Here is a 16,147-nt window from a genome sequence, read left to right as displayed (position 1 = left end):
CCTCATCAGAATAGATCTCAGCTGAACTGCTACTCAAAAGCCTAAAAGCTTAACCAGGCTCTAGTTCTTGGTCCTCACGCCTTATATACCTTTCTGTTTCCTGCCATCACTTCCTGGGATGAAAGGCATGAGTCACCATGCCTGGCTGTTCCCAGTGTGGCTTTGAACTCACAGAGATCCAGATAGATCTCTGCCTCCGGAATGCTTGGATTAAAGGCGTGTGCGCCACCATTTTCTGGCCTCTGTATCTAGTGGCTGTTCTGTTCTCTGACCCCAGATAAGTTTATTAAGGTGCACAATACATTGGGGGACACAATATCACCACAAACAAAGACATCTCCCTAGCCCCTGAAATATTTGGCTGTTGTCCAAAATAATAATATATTTGGCACATTATTTCCAAATGGCAAGATTGTTTTCATTTTAAGTGTAATTATTTGAATAAAAATCTAGTCTTTCTTAGCCTATACTTTCATGCAACAACCTTTTGTTTCTTTTGATATTTTGAGTACTGAAATATGCTTTCCTGTTCATAATGTCTCAGGTGTTATTATGAAGACTATTCCATAGGTCAAAAGTGCTATAATATCAGTTGATCACCCTGTCACAGGTAGGCATTATAAACTTTAAACTTTTGAAAATAAAAGGAGGAAGTGGGGGCAAATAATCTAATTTTAGAGGTAAAGCAAACCCTGAAAGTATTTGCGATTAACAAAAGGCAAGAAATAAGGGACAACAAGAACAAATAAAACAATTTTGAAGATGTACATTTGAACTCATCACTTCTGTAAACACTTTAATGTATGTGGGTAGGTACTCCGTCTCCAGCACAAGACCGTTAGACTAAGTAAACAAATGAAACGTCACATATGTTGCCTACAGAAAACACATGGGAAACATAAAGTCACAGTTTCAAATTCAAAGAATGAGAGTGGTAGATACTGTTAAAATAGGATCAAATACTATTCAAGTCCAGCAGCGGTGGTGGTGCACGCCTTTAATCCCAGCACTCGGGAAACAGAGACAGGCCGATCTCTGTGAGTTCAAGGCCAGCCTGGTCTACAGAGCTAGTTCAGGACAGGCACCAAAACTACAGAGAACCCCTGTCTCAAAAAACAAAACAACAACAAAAACTATTCAAAAGAAAGCTTAGAAACTGCACATGACAAATAAGATATAGCCAGGAATATAGCTGAGCGTAGAAAACGAAATTTTATCCTGAGGAAATCATTTCTTTAAGAAGATACCATGGTTTTAATGTATATCTATTTAATAGTTTGAAACATGTAAAATAAAAATCTGTTAGAGGAAAATAGATAAATTCACAGTTATAGCTGGAAATTAGAAAATGCCTATAACAGTAATTGATAGAAAGGGAATGTGGTGTTTTGAATAAAAACGCCCCCATAGGCCCATATATTTAAATGCTTAATTGTCAGGGAGTGTCACTGTTAGAGAAGGGTTAGAAGGATTAGGGGGTCTGCCCTTGTTGGTGGTGGCAGTAGACTTTGAGGTTTCAAAGGCCCATGCCTGTAGTTGGTTGTTTTCCTCTTTGCTCTTTGGAGATCCACCACCCAATTCCCAAATAAATGCACATGGAGTCTTACTCTTTCTTATGAATGCCTGGCCTTAGCTTGGCTTGTTTCTAGCCAGCTTTTATAACAAATTATCACATCTATCTTTGCCTCTGGGCTTTAATCTTTCTCTTTTTCTATATACCTTTCTTTACTTCTTACTCCATGGCTTGCTGTGTGTCTGGGTGCCTGGCCCCTGATGTCCTCCTCCTTTTTTGCTCCTCATTTATTTTCTTCCCAGATTTCTCCTCCTATTTATTCTCTGCCCTCCAGCCCTGCCTATCCTTTCTCCTGCCTTGCTATTTATTGGCTGTTCAGCTCTTTACTAGACCAATCATGTTTTAGACAGGCACAGTAACACTGCTTTGCAGAGTTAAACAAATGCAACATAAAAGAATGCAATGCATCTTTGCCTCACTAAGCAAATATTCTACAGCATAAAAAAATGTAACACATCTATAACAAATATTCCAAAACACATGCCAGGCCCAGTCCTTCTCTCTCTCTCCTCTCTCTCTCTCTCTCTCTCTCTCTCTCTCTCTCTCTCTCTCTCTCTCTCTCTCTCTCTCTCTCTCTCTCTCTCCCTGGAGATCTGAATGTAACTCAGCTACTGCTTCAGCCCTGTGACTACCCCCATGTCCCCACCTTGCTCCCTGCCATGATAACAAACTAAACCTTAAACTGAAGCAAGCCCCCAGCACAATATTTTCCTTTATAAGAGTTGTTGTTGATGGTGTCTCTTCAGAGCAATAGAACAGTGACCAACACAGAGAGAAAGTGAAAAAAAGAGTTTGCTTATAGGAAAAACTTAAAAGGTAGATCTAAATTGGTTGTATTTATTTTTATTAAACATCCCACTTCAAAAGCATGCTTACTTTGTAAGTCCTAGAATATTCACTGGGAAATATAACTAGCATCCACATTAGTTATCTATTCTTGCACAAAAAATTTATGCCAATAGACATTACATGGACAGAAGCATATTCATTATTCCACAGTTCCTGTGAGTCCAGGAATCCAGGCATTTATGTGGACAGTCTGGCTCAGGATCTCTTATGATTCTCAGCTAAGGCCCCAGCTAAGGTTTCCCTCAACTGATGCTTTGCTTCCTGTCCTTGTGTCCAAAGCCAGGCCACTGGGGCTCTCCACAGAGCTGTCATCTGATTAGCAGCTGGCAAGGAGATGAAGCCTCTTTATAAACTAGTTCCAGCAAACACATCCTCCCAAGGCTGCTTTATTCTGCTCGTAAAAGCTGGTTCTTAAATTCTGCCCACTTTCAAAGTCGGGGAATTCCGTGAGAGAATGAGTACAGGAGGAATTGATGGCTGAGGGTTAAGTTGATCACTTTGAAGGCCAGAACACTGAAGACTGTTTGCAGATTTAGACAATGGGGAGACAAACCATAGGTACTAAATTCTTTGGTTACAATGGGATTAACTAGAAATCAATAACAAAAATTTTAGAAAAATACCCGATCATTTGGCTCACAAGGCCAACTTCTAAAGAATTCACGTAGCAAAGACAGAAATTACAAAGGAAATCAGAAAATAATTTGAAGTTTTAAAAAACAAAGTACAACATTAAAATTCTATAGTACAATTAGTTTGATTTTTACATACATTCATGGTTTTAATTCCTCATCACAATAATGTCTTCTACCTTAAGAATTCAGTAGAAAAGAATTTTTAAAAAAAGAATCAAGAAATAAAGATAATAGCTGAAATAAAAAAATACAAAGCAATCAATGAAGCCAGGTTTTTAGATTCTGAAAAAAGAAAACAAAATAATTAAATTTTTTTAAAAGGCCAAATTAATAGAAAAACATACATGATCATGGATCAGAAGATTCGGGGTTGGTGACTGTTGATTATCTATCCCCCAACTTAATTTATGTATTCATTGTAATTCAAATTTAGTCTAGCACCCATACTAGGCAACTCATGACTGCCTGTAACTTCATTTCCAGAGAATTAATGCCCTCTGTTGGCCTCTGAGCAGGGCAGATGTGGCATACTCTCTCTCTCTCTCTCTCTCTCTCTCTCTCTCTCTCTCTCTCTCTCTCTCTCTCTCTCTCTCTCATACACACACACACACACAAATTAAAATAAAAAGGTAATCATTTCTTTATAAATCAGATTCTATGGGAAGCAACTCATGTATTGTTTGAAAAATGCAGTTTATTTTCATGGGTTTGATTTACATGAAGACATGAAGAGATCCTGGACTCAAAGCATGATCTGGATGGAGACAGGCCTTTGGGGGTTTAGGAAGGCTGGTGAGTATATCTTGAAAGTGGGAGGAACGGGAACCATCTTTGGCTAGAGAAGACACTCTATGGTAGCTAGTCTCCAAAACTAGTCCCCCGCCCTGCCATATTTGAAGCCCTTCTATTGTTTACTCCTGTAGTTCAGATGTAAAATATCCCCCTTTGGTTCATATATTTCCCAGGTTCTGGTGCTGTTTGGTTTGGTTGTGGAGCCTTGCTGGAGAAAGAAGGTTTCTAAGGGAGGACTTTGAGGCTTTATAGCTTGCTCCCAATTCCATTTTATAGCTTGCTCTCCCTTCCTGCTGCCCATTCTCTGCTATCTAACTATGCATGATATGACTAGTCAGTCTCCTGCTCCAGCCAGGATGCTTTCCCTGTGATGATGGAATTTATCCCCTTGAACTGTAAACCAGAATAAACTATATCTTCCTTAGTTTTTGCCACACGATGAGAAAAGTAACTAATACATCTTCCCTGTTGGGTTTGTGCTTTCCCTTGGGTTGCTTCAGCCAACTTAACTGCAGTGAAAGTATCATTGGTTCAGGACTCTTGCTGAACCACATGAAGTCAGGCAGTTTTTCCTTTGCTCTAAAAGATAGGCCCGGTCAGCCAGTCACAAGAGTTGGCTATTGGGTTGGAAAGATGATTGGGATACTCAGTTGTCAGACTACCCTACCAGAGCCTATGTGTCTTCACCATATTGTCAGGCTGAGGATGAGACATCACGGATGAAGTGCCCCAGATGATATCCACCAGAGCTGGACCTGGTCGCTTCAGCGTGGTACAAATAACAAAATAGCATGGTGCAAAGTCACTAGATCTTGGGGTGATTTGTTACTCGGCAACACTTAACTGAGCTATGTAAGTCACTGGCTGTATAAGAACACAGAATGACATAGATTAAAAATGAATACATGTGATCGTTATGAGTGTCTTACTTTAAACTTTAGTTCATCTTAAATATTTTTCTATAGCACATAGTGATGTGGCAGCTGGTATTAGAGCCACGCAGAGTCATTGCTGTATTAATTATGCTTCAGGTTTCCTGGCTTCTTTAATAAGATAGTTTTTTTACAGAGTGATACTTGAAGCCATTTATAGATCTTGGCAGGCAAAAAGATACCAGATGTCATGCCTGTGATGAAAATACCCATAATCTGTCTGTTGTCCTGAAAGGGTATTTTAAAAATCTTAAAGCGGAAGTTTAGAATTGTAGAAACGTATCAGTCATAGAAAGATATTTCTTAAATAAATATTTTTAAAATCTCTGAATATTTTTAACAGTGTTCCAATTTTAATGACAAAAAATGAGATAAAGAGGTTCAACATACTCTAAAAATGTAAATCCTTCTTTTGGAAGAGTCAGGTGTTAGAAGTTGGCAGCTAGTGGGATGTCAGGGATATGTCTGATGATCAGAAACATAAGACACTCCTCTAAGAGCTTGCCAGTAGGTCTCAGTGCCTTCACATTGGCTTCCTTGTGTGAAACTGTTATAAAAATATACATTCTTTGTCTTAGATCCCAAGGAAGTATATTGCAGGCCCCAAAGTTCTTATTCTTTTATTGCAAGATCTTGAAATCATCCCTAGCTTCTTAATTATATTTTAACCATACAAATCACGGTTACTTAGACAAAGCTACTTATGGGCTTCAAATGCTTACTTGGAGTAGTATGTCTTTATATTCAAACCGACATTGAATTCTGGAACTTACCCAGCACTATCACATCAATTTAACTTAACTTTGGTAACTTTTTTCTAAGTAATATCATGATTGATGCAGCCAGGAGGGGGCTAACAAATTTCGACTGCCTGTAGAGTAAGAATTCCTTCTCAACTGAGCTGAATCGCCCCCCACCCCCCCACCCCCCCGCTTTTAGTGAGCTAGATAATTGAAGGAATCAGATCTTTACCATTCAGGAGACTTTCTCACAGGTTTAGACTTCTCTGAGAGTGTGAACATTTTAATGATTTGGACTTGAGAGCTAGAATGGCTATTTTCAAGGAAGAGCCGTGTTAATTAAGAGTCTGTTAGCAGGTGCGTTGGCTACATAGAAAGAATCTTTGTAATGACATCACAAGAGTGAATCTGGCTGTACACGTACCAAGCGCTACAGCCACGGTATTCCAGAGGCTGACCTCAAGAGCTTGATCATTAAGCGGGAAAACAAGAAAGAAGCCACAGGCCAAGCTACAGGAAGTTTTCCTACAAGAGCCTCAGTAAGCTGATGAAGGTTTTCATTGCAGTATGGGCCCATGAACCTATTTCCCCTTGTAAGTTGGGGAGGAAAACTCAAACAATAAGAAACTTCCCAAAATGTGAATCATCAATAATGTGTGAAATACTGCCTAATCTCATGGAAAATCAAGAATATGCAAATTTTAAAATGAGAAATTTGAATTCACTCAAGACAAAATGAAAATAAAGGTGAGGCTTAAACACCCAGAGTATGAGGACACAGATTCTTGAATGACTTACCTGTGTGCATTTGAGCCTGGCAGTCTTAATGATCAGTTATTTGTGTTATAGAAACCGTCACTTACATGTTCATAAGAAAATCATTTTTAGATTGCTTTACATACTGAAGGTATTGAAGTAATGCAGATGTCTATTGATGGAAGAAAAGTTAGAAAAGCCACAGAAGGTTATGATATAAAGCTTCTAAATACTAATGCAGGTACAGGTATATTTTAAAATAGGGCTCAACACAACTTAGTAAGTGAAAATAGCAAATTATGAAGCAAAATATACATTGTTTTTCCATTTATTAAAAATCACAGACAAAATTACACGTTTGGATATGATCATGTGCATCTCTACATGATGTGATGAATACACACACACACACACACACCACATACACTGTTATTTGCAGTTACCCTGGGGAAGAAGGAAGAGAGAATAGTGATGTGAGGACTATAAATATATGAATTTTTTAATTGTGAAAAAGTAAAAAATGAAAAAAAAATCTATTGTGTAACTTAAAAGAAGTCCATTCCTGTCTGACGTGATGCTAAAGTAAATTGTAAATAATAACTTTCATAGTTTCAACATCCAATGTGAGGTTAGTGACTGCTATGGGACTTAAAGGTAATGTCTAAGGGCCTTTATTTAATGGAGCAGAGAAAAACCTTAAGTTTGTGCAATAAGCATCCTGGGCAGTAGAGGGCAATGCCTGAGTAGGTGAACTGTAGGCTGTTGGGCATGTTGGACCACCTCTGTGCTTCTTCTCTACATGGGGAACTAGATACTATCTATCTAGCAAGTGTGTAGGGGAATGCAAGAAAGATATAGGACAGCATTTCAGACACAGCCAAGCAAATGACAGGTCCCCCTTTTGGCGTTAATTTTCATTTATTCAGAATGAGTACAATGTCAAGAGTTTAAAAACAACTTTTTTCTCTGTTTAATGTAAAGAAAGTGAAGAACCACTAACTCAAAGCATTTGACCAGTTCTGTGAGATCCTTAAGAATGCATGTTTTGCCTGGTAGTGGTGGTGGTGCACGCCTTTAATCCCAGCACTCAAGAGGCAGAGGCAGGCAGATCTCTGTGAGTTTGAGGTTAGCCTGGCCTACAAAGAGAGTTCTGGGACAGCCAGGGCTGTTGCACAGAGAAATCTTGTCTTGAAAAACAACAACAACAAAAACTCAAATAAACAAACAAAATAAAACAAAAACAAAAATATTTTACTTACAAGCATTTTATATATTTTGTTCCTTATTAAAGCCTTCATTTGATGTTTTATCTTGAGAAATAAAACAATTACCTAAGTATGATTATAGTTTTCATTCTCCCGTTGAGGTAGAAGTCAACTAGAATTTAGAAAGCAACTTGGACACAGACATTTGCAAAGTGAATTGGAATCCACATTATTTTCTGATAGTGTATGTCTGAAGCCCTGAACATTTACATTTCAAACAGAGCACAGCCTTATTCTATTTCAAATGGAAAGACTCCTCAGAACTGACCACCTGTTAAGCAAGGAAGTCTGCCGGTGTGCTAGGAGCTAAGTCGCAGGCTGCCAAAAGGGTGGAATTTTCCAGAAGAAAGAGAAGCAATAGGAATAAAACTCTAGCATTCATCATCAAGTTACTGAAAACAAAATGAGTAACTTGGGAACTTCTGTTTCAAAACACTCTAATATTTTTGGACCTGTTAGATTTCTGATCTGAATAATCATATAAATATATAAATAATCTGGGTAATTGTGTCATTTTTTAATCAACTTGAATTTCAAAATATGATTAATACTCTTTGAAGGCGTCATTCTCAGTCTGCCTTTATTCTTTCGTAAAAGAAATCCCCCCTAGTCTTTTTTAAAAAAGAAATGCATATTCTGAAAGGAAGCATTGATTAGCGTCTCTATTCTATTGTTTTCTTTGAAAAATATGGCTTCTTTTTAGGTAAGCCAAAGCTCCCTTTAGACTGCCAAACTGATGATGAAGCAAAAAATATTTACACTTTGAAGTCAGGGGGAACAGCTTGCTGGGTTGACAGAGGCAAGGGGGAGAGAAATGTGCCTGGAGTCACTAACGAGTCCGGAAACACAGCGTGGCATTTAAGTAAGTTAGAGGGCATGGGAGATGAAGCCCTGGAATATAAATAATGTTAGTTACCATTTGTTTCACTCTGAAAATACACTTCTTCCATTAAAGGAGAAAAAAAATAATCTGTGTCAATGGAAACATCATTAACTATCTACACTGAGGAGCAGAGTAGCGTGTGCATTTGTGTGCCTCTTTGTGCTGTTTTCCAGACAAAGGTTCTAAAAAGAATGGAAAATATGTCTCTGAATTTGGAGGAACTCCCTCTTAAACTATCTTAGTTACTTTGCTATTGCATTGACAAAATACCACGCCCGAGACAACTCATAAAAGAAAGTGTTTAGTTGGATTGACCATTTCAGAGGGTTAGAGTCCAAAGAGAAACAAAGGAATGATTGCAGGAACTGCTAAGAGCTCACATCTTGATCTTCAAGCAGTAGACAAAAGGAGCCACACTGGGAATGACAGGGATCTTTGGACACCACAAAGTCTACCCCCAGAGACACAGTACCTCCAAACATGTCATACCCTTAAATCATTCCCAAAGAGTTCTACTACCTGGAGGCCAAGTACACTGGTGTGTGAGTCTATGGGAACCATTCTCATTCAAACTGCCACATAAACCATCAGCAAGTTCCAGTTATTCTAGTGGACCTGTTGAACATATCATACACACTTTAGTTATCTGAAAAAAGGAAATAACTTTCTTAGTATTTGAGATGTAATAGAAAAGATGATGACTCTGTATTCAATAACAAGCTATTTTTAACTCATCATTATTAAAGTGAATGTTTTAAAACAGAGAGAAGTGTTACTTAATAATTCATGATCCATTTTATATTTACAAAACACTGTTAGTTAACTGTATCAAATAAACAAGTCAAAAGGTACATGAAGTGTGTAAAATTCCACTGGAAATTTCTTGTGGTCATCATAAACATGTAAGGGGTTATTTGAAGAGCTAAGAATGAAATATAATGGGCCTATAGAAAGATAACTGAAAATTTGTTAGACTTCTCATATCAAGATATCATAGAAATTAAGCTGATTTTAAATCTGTTTCACAGATTAAGTCATCAGGCCTGATGAGCTGCCTTTGGGAAGTTAATTTTAATCTCTGTGGCTCTATGCTGCTTTTAGTCACTTGACAAAGCTTAGTCCTGGATGGGCAGCAATGAAAATTTATTTGAGAATATTTGTAGGTTTCTTTGCAAGTAGGTTTTCATTGGTAAGCTAGCATTCACATATACACAGTGCCTTTCCATACCTTCTATGTAACTTGAGAAACAGTTCCTCACATTTGGAATTAGAAAAATCTCTTCATTTTTTAGAAATGGTCTTCAAATTCAATAGCATGCCATCACTTGCCACCATTGTAGTTGACCCTCCTGTGCCTCAAAATTGGTCAATGAGGTCAGCGTCCACATTCATGTTCATATTTGACAACCCACCCCAACTTGAACCTTTATTATTCACTCTCAATTTCTTTTTATTATACTCATGGTATGATGAAAACTTTGTTGCTTTGGGAAATATTTCCTGGAAAATAGTTAACAGATAAAGTCATTGAGTAATAAAGAGATGTAAGAAAGCTGTGATTCTTTTCTCTACAATAGTTTTACACGTGAATTTAGTCTTGAGTCTACAGAAGTGCTGAGAGCCTGAAGAGACCACTTATGTTTATGCATTTGTCTTACTGAAGTTTTGAGGCAGACAGTATAAGTTTTAACTGTATTCTTGACTTTGAGAGTTCTTGAAAGCCTCAGTAGCTGTCCCATTGGCATACTGGAGCATCCTGTAATTAGATATATGGGGTTCTTGAAGTTGGCATGAAGCTTTGCTATCTACAGTAAAAGGAGCTTCTTCGGTAGTACCCTTTACAAATGAAGACATCAGAACAAAATGAAATATACACTCCTGCTGTCATTGGAGGTGGCTCCAATTTTTCATAAAAGTAACTTCACAATTTCTGAAAATCTTAAATGTGCAAGAAAATAATATGCTCAAAAGCTAATGGCAGAGTTGGAGGCGTATTGGGAAGATACTGGGAGACACACCCATTACCAAGGAGTGCGGTTGTGTTGGCCGACACCAGCATTCAGCACTTTCCCATAAGAGGCTGCCTTGGATGAAGGGCATTCCCAATAGTGTGTTTTAGGGAGCATTTGCACCAAACAGTGGACCCGGGCAAATGTCTGGGGATGTGTAACCCACTCACACTATTTTTGAGGTGATGATTACTCAGGAGACAGTTGAGAAGTATACCTTTGCAGTCTAATCACATAAATCATAGGCTCCTCTGAATACACACCTTCAACACTACTCCTTTTCAATGTTTCTTGTCCCAAATTAAAGGGAAGTTAGGAAGTTTTCATCTTCCAAAGAAATGAAAAGGGAAGACAAGTCAAATGCTGTCAAGTGGCTATGGGAAAATAGGCAGGAAATGGGTTTGATCCTGATGTACCCCTTAAATCTGCTTTTATGTTTAAGTAACAAATATATCCCTTTTATTGTTATTAAGGTTTTTCTCAATGCTTTTCAGTAACAGGGCTTGTTATCTTGTTTAATTCTGCTGTTGCCATGGCTTGAGCCCTGCACATCCCTTTCTCCTCACATTTAAGGGACCCCTTCTGTACGTGACCACACACTCATCATCATTACACATATTGGGCTGGATCTGCTCCCAAATCTTCTTCCTAGGATTCAGCTCCTTTTTGGGTTCTAGGGATTGTACTAGAGATTATTATCCTCCAGAATGGACCCATTAGAAGAAGCCAAATTTCTCCTCTGGTGAACTCACATACCATTCTTGGCTTGAGACAGTACTCCTTCATTGGCAGATTCCAAAGTGAAATCATCTTCCTATTCTGTGACAGTTCTAGAGGAAGACGACTCACCATTCCACTGACAATTGTCCTTGGAGATGGATCTTTATTGTTTGTTTCTTCTACATTCTAAGAACCTGCGTCAGCTTCTCTGGCAGTGATTGCACAACTGATTTGAAGATCCAGGGATGAAACATCTATTGATTTGGTCAAGTCAGCACTTGTTACAAATGATTACTGCATTTTCTCTTATTCCTCTTACTCCTTTTCTTTTCTTTCTACAAAAATATTTATTTCTATCTTAAGTACATGAGTGTTTTGTCTGCATGAATGTGTATGCATCACATGTGTGCCTGAGAGGCCAGAAGGGGTGGCAGAATCCCTAGAAGGGGGAATTACAGATGGTTCTGAGATGGCAGCACTTTCTTCCTCCCTCTTTTTGATTTTCTCTCTCACTTTATTTCTTTTCCTCTCCTCCTTTAATGTTTCTCCTCTGTCCCGGAAGAGGTGGCCATCCCTGCTGTGGGTTGTATCATATTTTCAGGAACTTTAGAGTCAGCTTGCCCAGGAGTGCCAGATGGAAATGGTATTTGTTTCACTCCATTTTTAATTTCTGCCTGAATTAGCTCCTGTTCAGCCCTTCAGTTTCTTTCTCCAGTTTAGCATTTTCAGTCTGAAGCTTCTTTCTTCTCTCCAAGTTGCCTACAGAATTGTGTTCTCTATCAGAAGAGCAGCTGGCTACTGAAGATGTTTGACACTTCGGTTGACTTCTGCACTCTACAGTCTTTGACGCTTCTCAGTCGCGCCAAAAGCTGCCATTTTGCCAAGAACCGTCAGAGAAACAGAAAGCAGTGGAGAACAGCTCTAGAGCAGACACACCCAGATTTAGGCAGAGACCTACCTCAGGGATTTCATAATAAAATTTAGTTTGTTATGTAGAAAAAAAAATGTTACTGAGGAATACCTGTCTGGAGGAACCACCACTGATTTGGGGTATTAAAAAGTAACCGCTTTTTGTTTAGGATCATGTTAGTAAGTTAACTCAGTCAAAGACAGAAACAGCAAAAATCTTATTTTTGATGGCCTAACCATGGAGTTTACATGAAAGAATTCAGTAAGCTAGAAAGCACTATAAAACTCATATTAAAGATCAAAAGTAATTTAGTCACAAGGTTTCATTGATTCAAAGACTTACTTCCCTCAATGCCCTTAAATGATACCCCTCTGTGCTTTCCCTTTAAGAGAATAAAAATTCTTTCTTTCTCAAACCATTTTAAAATGTATGCAAAAAATAGATACTTCTATTACAATATCACAGAAAGTTTTACTGGGAAATTTTGTTATGGAATGAAAGAATGTTCTTTGGACTTGAAGTATAGATATTTTTATTTCCCACTTTTCTTTTTTTTAAAAATAAGATGATTCTTTTTATGGCGATGTTAGGTTTTCATTACTTTGGCTGCAAAATAATCACAAACTGACAGAAATGTTCTAATGGAAAAATGTCTTTTTTGAAAAGTTGTGGCATGTTATAGACTTACCACCAGCACCCCCCCGATATATTCCAAGATTAATTGTGATAGTCTTTTCTATCGGGACATAAATAATTGGACTGCAGAGTGGCACATTTTGGAGTTCAAAGTGATATTACTGTTTCCTTGTAAAAGCTCAGCAAAGAAATGCTCTCATGTAACTCACTTAAGAAACAAATTTGATTAGTATATTAAAATGCTATACAATATACTATCAATTCTAGTTTTCCCCTTCGAGCTGAATAAAGCAACTGTCATATGAGTAAATAATTAATTAACAAAAGGCAGGAGACTGTGTGATTGAGTGACAGAGGACTTGAAAGGAAAAAGTCACAGCTTCCTCTAAAAGTGCTGGAAATTTTGCTGAAATGTTTTGTATACTGATCATTCCGGGCTCTTCACTTTTATTATCATCTTGTCACACGTAGCCATTAGCGGCTCCTGGCAGACAGCCATCTTGAGTAAAGTTGAAGTTGGTCATGGAGCCATTGTGCTGGAGACTGTCACATAATAGCTCCCATCTTTCATGCTACCGCAAAAGTGACGTTGACGAGAAATAACCTTGTGGTGTAATTTAAAATTATAGAGGGATTTGTCAATGATTTTAGAGTTATGTTTCTGGCATTGATCTTCAAGTTAACAAACTGTTTCTGCGCTACTGTTTTTAACTGGCAGCAGCTTTGTGCACTGGTGCTCGGGCAGTCATGCAAATGAGTACTTCCTGGCATATTGATACTTTCACGTGTGGACGTTTAGAAAGTGAATCTGGATAGTGTTGGAATGAAATTCATAAACTTTAGTCACTGGTGTCCTTAATTTCTTAGGTGAGTTCATGACAAAGACAGACATGCTAGTTTAACCATCAACTCAACATAACCTAGGATCACCCAGAAAGAGACTCTTAATGAGATATTATACAGACCAGATTGGTCTGGGGGGCAGGCATAGGTGATTGGTTATTAACTAATTTTAAAGATTCAGATCACTTCCAGTAGCAGCATCCCCTAGGCAGGGGGTCGTGGACAGCCTAAGAGAGAAAGCTGAAAGCAAGCAAGCAAGAAGCTGTGTGTCATTCTTTCTCTGCCCTTGTCTTCCCACAGTAACAGATTTTAACCTGAAACTATGAGGCCAGTGAGCACTTTCTCCCTTGAAGTGCATTTTGTCAGAGTATTTTCTCCCAACAACAGAAATGAAACTGAGAGGTCATCAGCTTTCTGTATTCCCTTCCTTTCCTTTTCTTTCTTTTCCTAGAGGGTCATTTGGTGGCTTGTCTTGCTTACATGCCATGAATCCTTTATTGTACTTAGATTACTGTTGGCCATCTATTACTCAGTTACAATGTACAGAATGAGGATATTGCTGTTTTCCAATATTATCTTATGGGACCCATTTCTGTATCACACAAAAACTATAGTTAAGCTGGCACCAAGATTTAAAACAACCAGAAGATGGTATCCTGCTATACCAGATAGTTTCCATCAGCATCCTATGGAACTTCAGAAAACACTGTGGATGAAACTGTGAAATAGTAAACACTATATTGGAAACATCACAATTCTTGTTCTATGACCCATTTCCTTAGGCCGAGAAACCAAGCTAATCAGTTCCTTGTTTTGTTTTTTTTTTTTTTTTTTTTAAAAAAAAAAAAAAAAAAAAAAAAAAAAACCTTAACAATTATTCTTGTTATTATTTTGTATGTGTTGGGGGTACACACTTGTGATCCGGTGTGATTGGAGGCAGAGGGCAACTTCCAAGAGTTGTGTCTCTCCTTCTACCATGGGTTTCAGAGACAGAATGCAGGTCATCAGGCTTACACACCAACTGTTTTTACCCACTGAGCCATCTCTCTGGCTCAATAAAATCTTTAATTTGAAAAGAATTGGGGAATTTTGTAGTTAGAAGCCCAATGCCTATCACAATTACCGCAAGGTTTGCCTCCTAAGAGATGATGCACTACAAGTCCAGCTTGATGCTGACTTCTGAGCCCTTTAATGTATTATTTAAAGGTTGTATATACTTTGCTAGTATTTTGTTGGGAACATCTGGATCTACATCAGGGAAACTGGCCTGGAGTATTCTTATGCTCCTGTATCCTTCTTGGGCTTAGGTGGCAGGAAATCTTGGCTTTGTAAAATAAGTTTAGAATTATGCTTTCCTCTCAAATATTTTGGAAGAGTCTACAGAAAATTCAGCATTATTCTTCCTTAAATGTCTGATGGAATTTACCAGTGAAAGTCCTGGACTTTTCTTTAGCAAGAAGTGTTTAATTATTGATTAATCACCGGCCAGGTCAGCCTTCCTATTTTCTCATGATTCAGTCACAATAGGTTGAATGTGTCTGTGTCTAACTCTGTACCAATTCCTTCTGGTTTTCTAGTTGTTATAATTGTTCATGGTGATTCATCATGATGCGTTGTGTTTCTGTGTTATCCCTTATGATATCCTTTCTTTTATTTATTATATTTATTTGGGTCTTCCTGTTTTAGTCTCTCATCCAGGTAGAGTTCTTTCATTTTTTCTTTGAAAAACAGTTTTCAGTTTAATTGACTTATCCTTTTACTTCTCTAGCCCTGATTTCGGTTGTTTCTATTCTGACAGGGTTTCTCTTTGTTCACTTCAGGTTTAGTTGATTTTTTTTGAGATGTAAAGGAAGGCTGCACACTTGACATTGCTCTCTTTCTTTTTACATCATTCTTCTGTGTGTGGTGTGTGATGGGGCTTTATTATTAGTCTGAAATTAGTTGTGTAGACTCCTCTGTTCAGGGTCCTTCTGCCTGTGGCTTCTACGTGCTGAGCTAACAAGCATTGGCCACCACACCTCCCATGTTATCTTTATTAATGCAGACATTTATGGCTATAAACTTTTACCTTAATACTAATTTTGCTTCAATTCATAAATTTTGATGTGCTGCATTTTCATTTTCTGTTGTTTCAAGATTGTGGTGATAACCTTTTTATTTTGTCTTTGTTCCATTTTTTATCTAAGAATGTAAATTTTTCTTTCTGCTTCCAGTTTAATACTAGGTACTTGCCGGGCGGTGGTGGCGCACGCCTTTAATCCCAGCACTCGGGAGGCAGAGCCAGGTGGATCTCTGTGAGTTCGAGGCCAGCCTGGGCTACCAAGTGAGTCCCAGGAAAGGCGCAAAGCTACACAGAGAAACCCTGTCTCGAAAAACCAAAAAAAAAAAAAAAAAAAAAAAAAATACTAGGTACTTAGGAAACAGTCTTGACATAGCTTTAATCTTCTCAGGAGTTTTTTTAAGTGCTGGGAATTAAATCCAAATCCTTATACATTAGACTAGTATGATACCTTTCTAAGCTTCTTCTCTCACCTTCAAACTTCTTGAATGTTATGCAAATGTTTTGTGGTCTCATATGATCCATTCTGGAGAATGTTTGCTTCA

The 16,147-nt window shown here is 38.0% G+C and overlaps 1 protein-coding gene and 1 long non-coding RNA gene across 2 annotated transcripts in view; one reads left to right on the top strand and one right to left on the bottom strand.

Annotated features, from left to right (window-relative positions):
- Positions 1–16,147, top strand: part of Themis (thymocyte selection associated) — a 188,492-nt gene that overhangs the window by 118,912 nt on the left and 53,433 nt on the right. The window lies entirely within an intron of this gene.
- On the bottom strand, positions 10,049–11,262 carry LOC119086848. Its single transcript, XR_005090213.1, has 2 exons — positions 11,191–11,262; positions 10,049–10,181 (listed from the first exon to the last, which is right to left on the bottom strand). It is a non-coding gene; the product is annotated as an uncharacterized LOC119086848 (long non-coding RNA).

This window comes from Peromyscus leucopus, chromosome 8a, assembly GCF_004664715.2.
Source record: "Peromyscus leucopus breed LL Stock chromosome 8a, UCI_PerLeu_2.1, whole genome shotgun sequence".
Lineage (NCBI taxonomy): Eukaryota > Metazoa > Chordata > Mammalia > Rodentia > Cricetidae > Peromyscus > Peromyscus leucopus.
The sequence above is the reverse complement of the archived record's forward strand: the minus strand, read 5'-3'. Positions and strand labels throughout refer to the sequence as shown.